The sequence below is a fragment of the Formica exsecta genome, unplaced genomic scaffold (genome assembly GCF_003651465.1).
Source record: "Formica exsecta isolate Colony F162 unplaced genomic scaffold, ASM365146v1 scaffold127, whole genome shotgun sequence".
Classification (NCBI taxonomy): Eukaryota; Metazoa; Arthropoda; class Insecta; order Hymenoptera; family Formicidae; genus Formica; species Formica exsecta.
Window position 1 is genome coordinate 138,332 of NW_021848602.1, and position 11,837 is coordinate 150,168.

Below are 11,837 nucleotides of genomic sequence, written 5' to 3' on the forward strand. Positions count from 1 at the left end.
TGATAAAAAGGCTTTAGGAGCAAAAATCGGATGTTCGTATAATATAAATAAACATTTAAAAACAAAATTTTATTATTTTTAACGTATTTTTTATTAATCATTTTGTTATGTTTGTTCATTTTTAAGAAATACTGCTTTAAATATGTAAAGTCATGTATTTGCTTAAAATTAAAATAATTTCAAAAAAAGTCAATTTAAGCTAAAAACAATGACAGATTTTTTCATATTTTGACATGAGAAACAACTTTAAAAAATTTGAGAAAAATCGGCGTCTGACGGTCCCCGAGGTTTAATTGTTAGATAATTTGTTCGCAGCGCGAAGAAAAAATTTTTGATTACGCAGTGCTTTATACTGTGCAAAGATTTTGCGATTTACAGACAATGAACATGCCTTCGCAGGTTATCTGTGAGCTATAACAACCTAGATATCGATCTTTCGATGTCGATAACCAATCGAAGTCGATACTTGGTTTATTACCACAGACTTCTATATATTACTAGACTGCTAACTCCCCAAATTTCGCTTATATAAAATGGCCTCAAAAAGCATGTATTAAGGTAACATTTCATGGGCAGTGAAAAGCAGCAGCAGTTTAGTAACTAATTAGCATTGTTTGGTGATTAGATTGTGCTTGCTAATATATTAGCTAATATTAGCTAATTTAGCTCATTCGCTCGCCAAACACAAACTAAGCGCCGTAGCTGCCTGAAAATTGACACGTACGTCACTGACAGTGCTACTAACACACAAAAAAAGAATCAACTCGATAGACAAGATACAGCGCACGCAATTTGAAAATTCTCGTTACTTTTTGATCACACCTCGTATAACCAAAACACAGCTTTTACTGCTTTGCTGTTCAACAGGATGAACTTCAAACAGCAAAAACTTGCGCCAGAAGTACGTCACCGATTCTAGTTATTTTCTAAACTGCTGCTGTTTTTCACTGCTCACGAAATGTTACCTTTAAAGTATCTCATTTTGCACATGCGCACAAACAATTTGATAGATATAGTCTCCATAATCATAATATAGTTGACAGTTATTTTAACCTGAATCGGATATAAAAATTATTGAAGAATAATAATAGAAGAAATATAAAAATGCCTTTTAGATATGCTGTTGTAAAGTGCAAAAGCATTGCAGCATACAACAGAAATAAAAGTAATGATAATAAAACCTCTTTCTTTTGGTAAATATTTGTTACGTCCTGCCGACTCCACGATTCTTTCCTTCCGCGACATTGCGACAAGGATCGCCGATTGGCAATAAAAATAAGTCTTTCGGTAAATAGAACATCTTGCACCACATAACGTTTTAAACTTTAAACATTTCATCATTTATCAGTAAATATATATATGAGTAACCGCAAGAAAAACAAGAAGAAATTAGGCCGATCAATAGATATTCCATATATAGAAAAACTTTCCAGCGAAAGAACAAATAAACAGCGAAGAGACGATGAAATCACCTTACGAAATATTTAACAAAATAACCGAATCATCATCGATAGAAATCATAGACCTTTGCTATTCACCTCAAAATCACGTGTGCAAAGGTCCATCGGAAAATGTTCATCGAACCATCGACCAATCGACGAACTATAAAAAGGGAGCCCGCGAGACTCCACCATCTCAGTTTCCATCAGAGTCACCCGGTTAACGAGTCAGTCCGGCACTAAGTCATTCAACAAGTCAATCTATAAATCGATTAGTTAGTCCGTTCTCAGTGCAATTGTTAAAAGTCATTTACATCGCGAACTGTGACCAGTGTCTTGTTCAACGGCATCTCTCTCGACCACGAACGACAATCTCCGAGTTAAGCTGCCCGTCCGTCTTCTACTTAAAAAGAGTAAGTCGCTACCAACCAATTTTTCTTTACGCGAATTCCAACTAGGAATTATCACTTATAATTTTCTATAGTGAAAAAGATCACCTTGCGTATTTCGATCAAGCGACTTCATTCGCGAGCCAAGTACATACATCGAGTTTATCGCAGGACTCGGAGGGCGTTGGCGCAAGCTGACTCAAAAACGATTAGAATAGCTAACCAATATATCGCCGCTAAAATCCACAATTTAATCAAAGCGAATAGAATTGTTAGAATAATTAATAGAATTAACAATCACGATTACGATTTTACACACACCTACTACCATTCTAGCGACCTCATTACTCCAAGTTCTCCTCCCTATTTTTCCCCCTCCTACTCCCCTGAATATATGATGAAATGTTTAAAGTTTAAAACGTTATGTGGTGCAAGATGTTCTATTTACCGAAAGACTTATTTTTATTGCCAATCGACGATCCTTGCCGCAATTTCGCGGAAGGAAGGAATCGTGGAGTCGCCAGGATGTAACAGTATTATATTAAAAAGAATTATCTCTCTTTGACAAACGATCAGTGTACTACCAGTATCGATAATATCGAAAAGTGGATGTAACACGGACATGAACCAAAACCGACAGTATTGAAAAGTGGATATAGCACGGACATGAACCAAAACCGACAGTATTGAAAAGTGGATATAGCACGGACATGAACCAAAACCGACAGTATTGAAAAGTGGATATAGCACGGACATGAACCAAAACCGACAGTATTGAAAAGTGGATATAGCACGGACATGAACCAAAACCGACAGTATTGAAAAGTGGATATAGCACGGACATGAACCAAAACCGACAGTATTGAAAAGTGCATGTAGCACGGACATAAACTGATCGGCTGTTTTATCATGGCTCTGAAAGTGGCCATGTAGTTCCAGGCAGCGTAAAATGGATATACATGACGCTAGTGTACGATAGAAAAAGCATCTTACGAAAAAGGGCAGCGTGGTGACTCTCAGTCTTCTCTCTGATATTACGTATGAGAAACATCTGCGCATGCATGACTTAAGGGCTATCGCACACAAATTGACATAGCTGCATATGTATAGCATAAGACCGTCTGGACCAATGAGCATGCTATGTAAATCAATATGGCGATTTTATGTTCGATGCTCATTGATACAGACGGTCTTATGACGGTGCATATGCAGCTATGTCAATTTGTGTGCGATAGCCCTTAAGTCATGCATGCGCAGATGTTTCTCATACGTAATATCAGAGAGAAGACTGAGAGTCACCACGCTGCCCTTTTTCGTAAGATGCTTTTTCTATCGTACACTAGCGTCATGTATATCCATTTTACGCTGCCTGGAACTACATGGCCACTTTCAGAGCCATGATAAAACAGCCGATCAGTTTATGTCCGTGCTACATGCACTTTTCAATACTGTCGGTTTTGGTTCATGTCCGTGTTACATCCACTTTTCGATATTATCGATACTGGTAGTACACTGATCGTTTGTCAAAGAGAGATAATTCTTTTTAATATAATACTGTTACATCCTGGCGACTCCACGATTCCTTCCTTCCGCGAAATTGCGGCAAGGATCGTCGATTGGCAATAAAAATAAGTCTTTCGGTAAATAGAACATCTTGCACCACATAACGTTTTAAACTTTAAACATTTCATCATTTATCAGTAAATATATCTATGAGTAATCGCGAGAAAAACAAGAAGATATTAGGCCGATCAATAGATATTCCATATATAGACTTTCCAGCGAAAGAACAAATAAACAGCGAAGAGACGATGAAATCACCTTACGAAATATTTAACAAAATAACCGCATCATCATCGATAGAAATCATAGACCTTTGCTATTCACCTCAAAATCACGTGTGCAAAAGTCCATCGGAAAATGTTCACCTTCGACCAATCGACGAACTATAGAAAGGGAGCCCGCAAGACTCCATCATCTCAGTTTTCATCAGAGTCACCCGGTTAACGAGTCAGTCCGGCAGTAAGTCATTCAACAAGTCAATCTATAAGTCGATTAGTTAGTCCGTTCTCAGTGCAATTGTTAAAAATCGTTTACATCGCGAACTGTGACCAGTGTCCTGTTCAACGGCATCTCTCTTGACCACGAACGACAATCTCCGAGTTAAGCTGCCCGTCCGTCTTCTACTTAAAAAGAGTAAGTCGCTACCAACCAATTTTTCTTTACGCGAATTCCAACTAGGAATTATCACTTATAATTTTTCCTTCGATCAATAACCCATTTCCTCACTGACCTACTTTTACACTTTGTTTTTATTTTTTTCCGAAAGATAATAGAAGATATCAAGAGACACGGTAGTGTCTCGCGCCAAGTCATGCGCAGCAACAGTGAGGCACCCCGTATATCTTTACGCGAATCGGCTAGAGTTGAAGGGTATCTTACTTCATCGAACCTCAATAACGGCTGAACCGATTAATGTTTTAATAAGCTTAATCGAAAGCTTGAGTTTGTTTTATATTATAAAAATATTTTTACTTTTCTTTTACGTATTCTATAAATGAAGATATTATAATCCAAAGTCTCAATGTATAAAATCTTTACTAAGAAACGTCTCCGTCGTCATCGCCGCCCAAGCCCCCAATGCGCATGTGTACAAGAAGTTGTACGGTTCGAGCATTCGACATAAGATTGCGCTAGCGATGCTTCTACTGCTTGCATCCATACCAGCTTTTGACAGATATAGGTTAATAGGTTTGCAATGCAATAGTGCAATGTTATATAGCGCAGCACGCTTTCATTTATAAAAAAGTTAAGCAACAAAATTCTTCGTAATACTCGTGGTTAGTTGGATCAGGTATTGAATACACACACACACACACACACACACATATCTGATAGTAAACATATATAGAATAGTATTCAATTACACTAATTGATTTGTCTCATTATTCTATACATAAAAGTATTACGGTAAGATTATCGAAAACTAAATATTTTACGAGATATTTTAATTTTTATATCAAAATTTGTCAGATTAAAATATAAAATAACCCGAAAAGTACTTAATGAAAAAATACTGTATTATAGTGTTTCGAAAACCTCTCGAGGTAAGCTACAAGAATATGCAATAAAAAGTAGGCGGTTTCATTTAAAAAATTGAAGGTGATCTTTACGTGACCTTCAAGCAACTATTCAAGGTCAAATTAATGACACCATCTTATGTCCTCCTCGAAACCATACAACTTTTGTCTGAAACACTTTTTTCTAAAGTGCATTGTTTACGAGATATTCCACCTGTTACGTTTGAAATTTAACACCCTGTATATGTTGTGAGTCTGTCATGCCTTTTGATCATTCAAAAAAATTCTGTAATAATATTCTAAAATATATTTAGTATTAACTTAATTATTGTTGAATAATTTAGATTTTCTATAAATATACCAAATTTATATTTATATTTATATGTATTTATTTGGTAAATATAGCGAATAGGGGACCCAGCCCCAATGACCTTGACCTTGACATATGTTGTCAAAGATATAATTCACATTGGGGCTGGGCCTCCAATTCGCTACATTTACCATTTATTTTTCTTTAATAGATTTCTGTTTTTCGGACGAGATACCAGGATACCACTTGATCATATGTTATGTATATCAAATATATGTATGTGTTGTGTATGTGTGTATGTATGTGTTGTGTATGTGTGTACGTATGTGCGAATGTGTGTATATAGCTCATCAAAGAGCATGCGCAAAAAGGGTTACCTTATGTACTATTTCGTACATAAGAAATGGAGACGCCTTATACGAGGACCATAGACATAGTATATCTAGACCGAGCGTTTGCCTTTATTTAAGGAGTGGGTGTAAAGATGCACGTAGAAAAGGACATACTCTGTTTCGTGCCCCTTGCGTTCTCTTTCGCTCGCACGTAGCATGACGAAAGAGAGCGCTATGCTATGTGCGAGCGAGAGAGAACGCAAAGGGCACGAAACAGAGTATGTCCTTTTCTACGCGTATATTTACTCCCACTCCTTAAATAAAGGCAAACGCTCGGTCTAGATATACTATGTCTATGGACTTGACCAACCTTTTGAGCGACATCGCGCCGACCCTCGCGACGGATACGTGCACCTTGGCCCCCACTCCTCAACACTCGGTCTAGATATACTATGTCTATGACGAGACTGTATGATAAGTACCCGTGTTTAACGACTGATAGCGCCACTGACTCAAAATCTGTATACCATCGTTTAACACCACTTTTTGAACGACGCCTGTCAAAATTTCAGACAGATTTATCCCACTAAAAAACCTCACAAAGGCAAAGAATAATACGCCAAGTATATATCTCAAAAATAATTTAAATTTATAAAATATTTTTCCTAGATAATAAGAAATAAAAACTAAATATGAAATCAATCAAAGTTAACTAGCCAAGTACTTAGAAGCAATTCAATTTGTGAGAATTTGGAATTTGAAATAGTATTTGTCATAAAATCAAATTTGTATTTATAGAAATGTTATTCTCAATATTCACAAATTCTCTGCATAAAATTAAAACGCATTATATTTTTATTAAGAGATACTTGAGTTTCAAAATAAGTTCAATAGAAATAAAAAAATATAAAAAAAATTTTAATTAAAAAAACTTGGCGCTGCTAAACTAAAACAGCGTCGCGGTCATCCGCTCGGTGCGTGATCGCATTCTTCTTAGAATGAAAAACTGTGCAAAACAGCAAGTTCTCGAAGGTTCGAAATCAGAAAAACTTGTTATTTACATCGGCAGAGCGCGAGTTTCCGCGGTCGATCGATTTAGTCTACGACAGTGCTCGGAGATAGTTGCCCTTTTCGGGCCGATATGTGAAGCGACGCCTACGGTCCCCCCACTACCGCTTATATATATATCAATAAATCACACGAACTTAATATCTGCTTCGAGAAATAGCAATTGCTTGTGAATCGTTATTTATTAATTATCATAGACATCGAGTTTCAGATATCTTCTAATAATTTTCGCGATCGTATATAACGACACATGGAGCTGTTGCCTACTCGTTGTCGATGTATGAATGATAACAAAGTGAGACATTCCATACACAATATAATAGCGCTATATGTGCCGCATACCGACACGCGTCTTTGTTTACTTATTTGGCGGTAAGATCATGTGGTGTAATGGGGTGTACATATCTGCTCTCTCTCTCTCTCTCTCTCTCTCTCTCTCTCCCCTCTCTCTCCTCTCCCCCTCTCCCTCCTCTCTCTCTCTCTCCCTCTCTTCCTCGCCTCCCCCTCTCTCGCTCTCTCCCTCCCCCCTCTCTCTCCCTTCCCCTTCTCTCTCTAAAAAAAAAAGAAAATATTATAATTGTCAAACCTAAGATGCAACAGGAGAGTGAAGTTACTAAAAAATTGATAAAAGAAAAGATAGACATCAAGAATATGCCTGTGGGAGTAACGAAGCTAAAAAAAGGAAGCAAGGGAACAGTGATTCTGGGTTGTGAGACTGAAGAAGAAATGGAAAAATTAAAGGCTACAGTACAAGCCAAGCTGGGCGAAAATTTCAAAGTAACTGAGTCACCGCGGATGAAACCTAAGATAAAAATTGTCAATATTGGCGAAGAAGAAATGAAGTTGAATGATGATAATTTAATAGTTACAATCAAAAAGCAGAACAAGATCGACGCGAAGAATGAAGAAATTCATATGCGAATAGTGAAGAAAATAGTTAAAAGTCAATCCGGAAGAAGAGGTAAAGAAGAAGGTTCTGTAATAATTGAAGCAGATGAAAAAACTCATGAAATAATGTTGAGCATGGGAAAACTGAATGTAGGATGGAGAAAGTGTCTGGTATTTAATCACATTAATATTAAAAGGTGTTTTAAATGCTGGGGTTATTATCATATTGCAAAGAATTGTACGCGAAATGAAACATGCCACAAATGTGCAAAAAATCATAGAGCGATTGAATGCACGGCGACAAACAAAAGATGTATAAATTGTATGTTTAAGATTCAAACATACAACTTGAGAATAAGTGATGAGCATGACGCCCTTGATCCGGAATGTCCGACATTTAAAAGGGTGATACAGGAGGAGAAGAGGAGAGCCGGCTGGGAGGACACTAAGTAACAACTACAGAAGGAAAAAGATACAGCATCAGATATGAAGATAATGAATCATGCATAGCACTGTCGGAGACTGGATTGACTGCTGGGTTGTGGATTTGTAATGCAAATAGCTGAGAAAGCTAGTAAAAATCGGACAAATCCGTCCTTCTCTTCCTATCTTTGATTGTGCAACGCTGTTAGTTGAGGACATTGCAATTTCGTAGAACTATTGTACGAAGGAGTTAAAGTGTATTGCCTTACCAGCTGAGATAAAACAATGTAAAAATTGAGCGGTTTAAGCAATTGTAAAAGGAGTATATTGTAGTTAATGTAAACCAGATCTGTATCACAAATAGCTGAGAAAGCTAATAAAAATCAATCAATCAATCAAAAAAAAAATCTCTCTCCCTCTCTCTCTCCTTCCCCCTCCCCCTCTCTCCTCTTCCTCCTCTCTCTCTCCCTCTCTCTTCCCCTCTCTCTCTCTCCCTCTACTCCCTCTCTTTCCCCCTCTCTCCCTCTCTCTCTCTCTCTCTCTCTCTCTCATAAATAGGGAAATATTAATTAAAAAACTGCAAAGTTATGGTATTGTAGAAACAGTACATAAATGGCTAGAATCGTATTTAAGTAACCGCACACAAGAAACAAAGTATGGAAACTGTATATCAAAAAAGACCATGACGGTCCATGGAGTACCCCAAGGGTCAGTACTGGGTCCCCTTCTTTTCATCTTGTACATAAATGATATAAAAAAACAATTGAAATACTGTGATTGCAAAATGTTTGCGGATGATACAGTCTTATTCATTGATGGCAAAGACATGGATGAAATAGAAAGAAAACTGAATTTTGATCTGACAAACGTAGTTGAATGGCTAGACAAAAATGCGCTAAAGCTGAACACGACAAAAACAAAGTTTATGATAATACATGATATACGAAAATCAAATATGATAAACGTATGTGATATTAGGTTGGGATATGTACAAATTAATGAAGTTAATGAGTTTAAATACCTAGGTGTAATAATAGACAATCATTTAAATCTGAATAGCCAAGCGATGTATATAATTAAAAAGGCAGCAAAGAAAATTAATTTTATGTTTAGAATAAATAAATTTGTAACGCATAATACATTGGTGACTATATACAATACTATAATAGCGCCGCACTTTGTTTATTGCAGCACTTTCATGTTAAACTTTAGTCAACATTGGATGGATGAGATACAAAAAACAGAATAGAGCAATGCGAGCCATACTGCGATGTACCAGGTATATAAATATGAAACCGGAATTTGCCCATAGATGGCCCTAGCTGTCAATGTACATCCACAAATTGTCAGAGAGATAAGAAAAATGTATAGCTAGCAATGGGCAATAATTCGAATAAAATATTTTTTATCATTTTCATACAATAAACGTGTATTTTCTATACAAAAATTCCGGTTTCATATTTATACAGCTGGTAATAGGTATACAAGAATAAGAGAAATGACAAATAAATTAAACTTTCTAACAATACGACAAAGGCTGAGATACAAGACATGCGTATTTGTATATAAAATATTGAACGAAATGATGCCACGATACCTCTTGGAGGAAATAACCTTAGTAGTAGAGGCACATGAGTATGAAACACGGCAGAGGGGAAATTGAAGGTTGAGACATTGTAGGACAGAAGCGGGACAGAAGTGTCTAACCTATTTAGGCTTCGATATGTACAATAAGTTACCAGCAGATATAAAAGAAACAGAATCATTAAATGAATTTAAAAGAAAACTAGAATCATATGTAAAAGTACTACCGGATTAGGGAAAATTCAGATATGAGAAATGAAAGCGTATGAATTCATGAATGTGGGGTGAGGTGGCATGTATGGTGATAAATGGAAAGGTATAATGTATATAAAATAAGTGCAGACAAATTATTAAGATGATTAATGTGAAAGTAGGGAACATTGTAAAGTGGTATTGAAGTAGCCTAATAGGCTAAATAAACCTAAATCAATCAATCAGTCAATCTCTCCCCCCTCTCTTTCCCCCCTCCCTCCCTCCATATAATAAATAATTCTTTGAAGGAAGGTTGCTGTCCAAAAGGTTGGAAAACGTCTACAATAATACCGATTCCAAAAGTAGAGAAAGCTAGAAAAGCAAGTGAATTTAGGCCTATAAATATGTTACCAATATTTGAAAAAGTGTTAGAATTAGTAGTTAAAAAGCAAATTGAAACGTATTTGGAAGATAATTGTATTATAACGGAACATCAGTCGGGCTTTAGAAAACAGTATTCGTGTGAAACAGCGATTCAATCAGTCATTGATGAATGGAAATTGATAGTTAGTGAGGCAAAAATGGTAGGGGTAATTTTCATGGATCTTAAGCGAGCCTTTGAAACAATAGATAGAGAAAGATTATTAGAGAAATTATACCAATATGGAATTAGGGGAATGGTTATAGAATGGTTACAATCATTTAAAGGATAGAACACAACAGGTTCAATTTAATAATAAATGGTCTAAATTAATGACCACAGAATATGGAGTACCGCAAGGATCTGTATTAGGACCTTTGTTATTTATGGTATATATAAATGATATAATAAAAATCTGTCCCGAAGGATGTAGTATAAAAATGTTTGCAGATGATACGTTAATATATGTAACTGGAGAAAGCAGCAATAGAATAGGTAATTACATTTCGGCATACACTAGATGTATTGTATATAAGACACTCATAGCGCCTTACTTTGAATATTGTGCAACGCTGTTAATTGATATGGGAGAAATACAGCTGAGTAAATTGCAAAAAGCACAAAACCGGGCCATGAGGATCATATTGCAATGTGATAGACATACCAAAGTGGAGCGTATGCTGCAAGCGCTGCAGTTTATGTCCATAAAACAGAGGCTATATTATAATGTGTGTATATTTATTTTTAAGATTTTAAGGAACATGCTACCGGAGCAATTAAGAAATAGATTAGAAATTGTGGGAAATGAGAGTGAAAGGCAAACACGACAAGCTGGGAATATTGCAATAAAATATCGCAGAACAAGGAGTGCGCAAAAGAGTATGTTTTACGAAGGAGTAAAAATATATAACGCCTTGCCAGCTGAAATAAAGCGGAATGAAAGAATTGAACCGTTTAAACGAATGTTAAAGGAGTATATTGTAATTAATGTAAACTAGATTTGTCTTACAAATAGCTGAGAAAGCTAATAAAGATAGTAGTATACAAAAAAGTACGTTCTGGCTCACATTTTTTCCTGCACCAAAATCAGCTAAAAAACACCAAAATTATTCATAAAAGCAACAAAATTTAAAAAAAAAAACATAACCATGGGCGTCTTTCGGACTTAGCATAAAGACTAAGCGTCGAAGCGCTCGAATCACATATCACTCAGTAATTAGTCATGTTTAACTGTTATCTTCGTATGGCTCAGGGAGATAACACATGCCTAGTAATCTTGAGATTGGCGGTTCGAATCCCCCCAATCCAAGATTTTATTTACCAAGAGCGGCCGGCTTGGTAAATAATATGGTGTGTAAAAAAAACTGAGCGGCGTTGTGTGTGTGTGTGTGTGTCCTGGCGCCAGGAATAGGAATAGGCAAACCTCCGGTTCTTCAACAAATCTTCGGTTCTTGAGACAAACCTTCGGTTCTTCGACAAGAGCTATACAATTCTCTCTGTCACATCTAGGAAACTAGATATGAATTAGAAAAGATTGTATACCTCAGGGGCCCCTATAAGAGTGTTAAACTCTGAATCAAGCAATGAATTAAAGTTAACTGGAACTAAAAAGAAAAAAATCACCTGACGGTATGTACTCAAAATAAAAAAAAAACCAGCGCTGACGAGCACATACTGTCCGGTGATTTTCCTCACAGAAGTTTTTGAATCC

General features: G+C 36.3%; 1 protein-coding gene across 1 annotated transcript in view; it reads right to left on the reverse strand.

Moving 5' to 3' along the window:
- Positions 1-11,837, reverse strand: part of LOC115245696 (laccase-like) — a 222,779-nt gene that overhangs the window by 126,766 nt on the left and 84,176 nt on the right. The window lies entirely within an intron of this gene.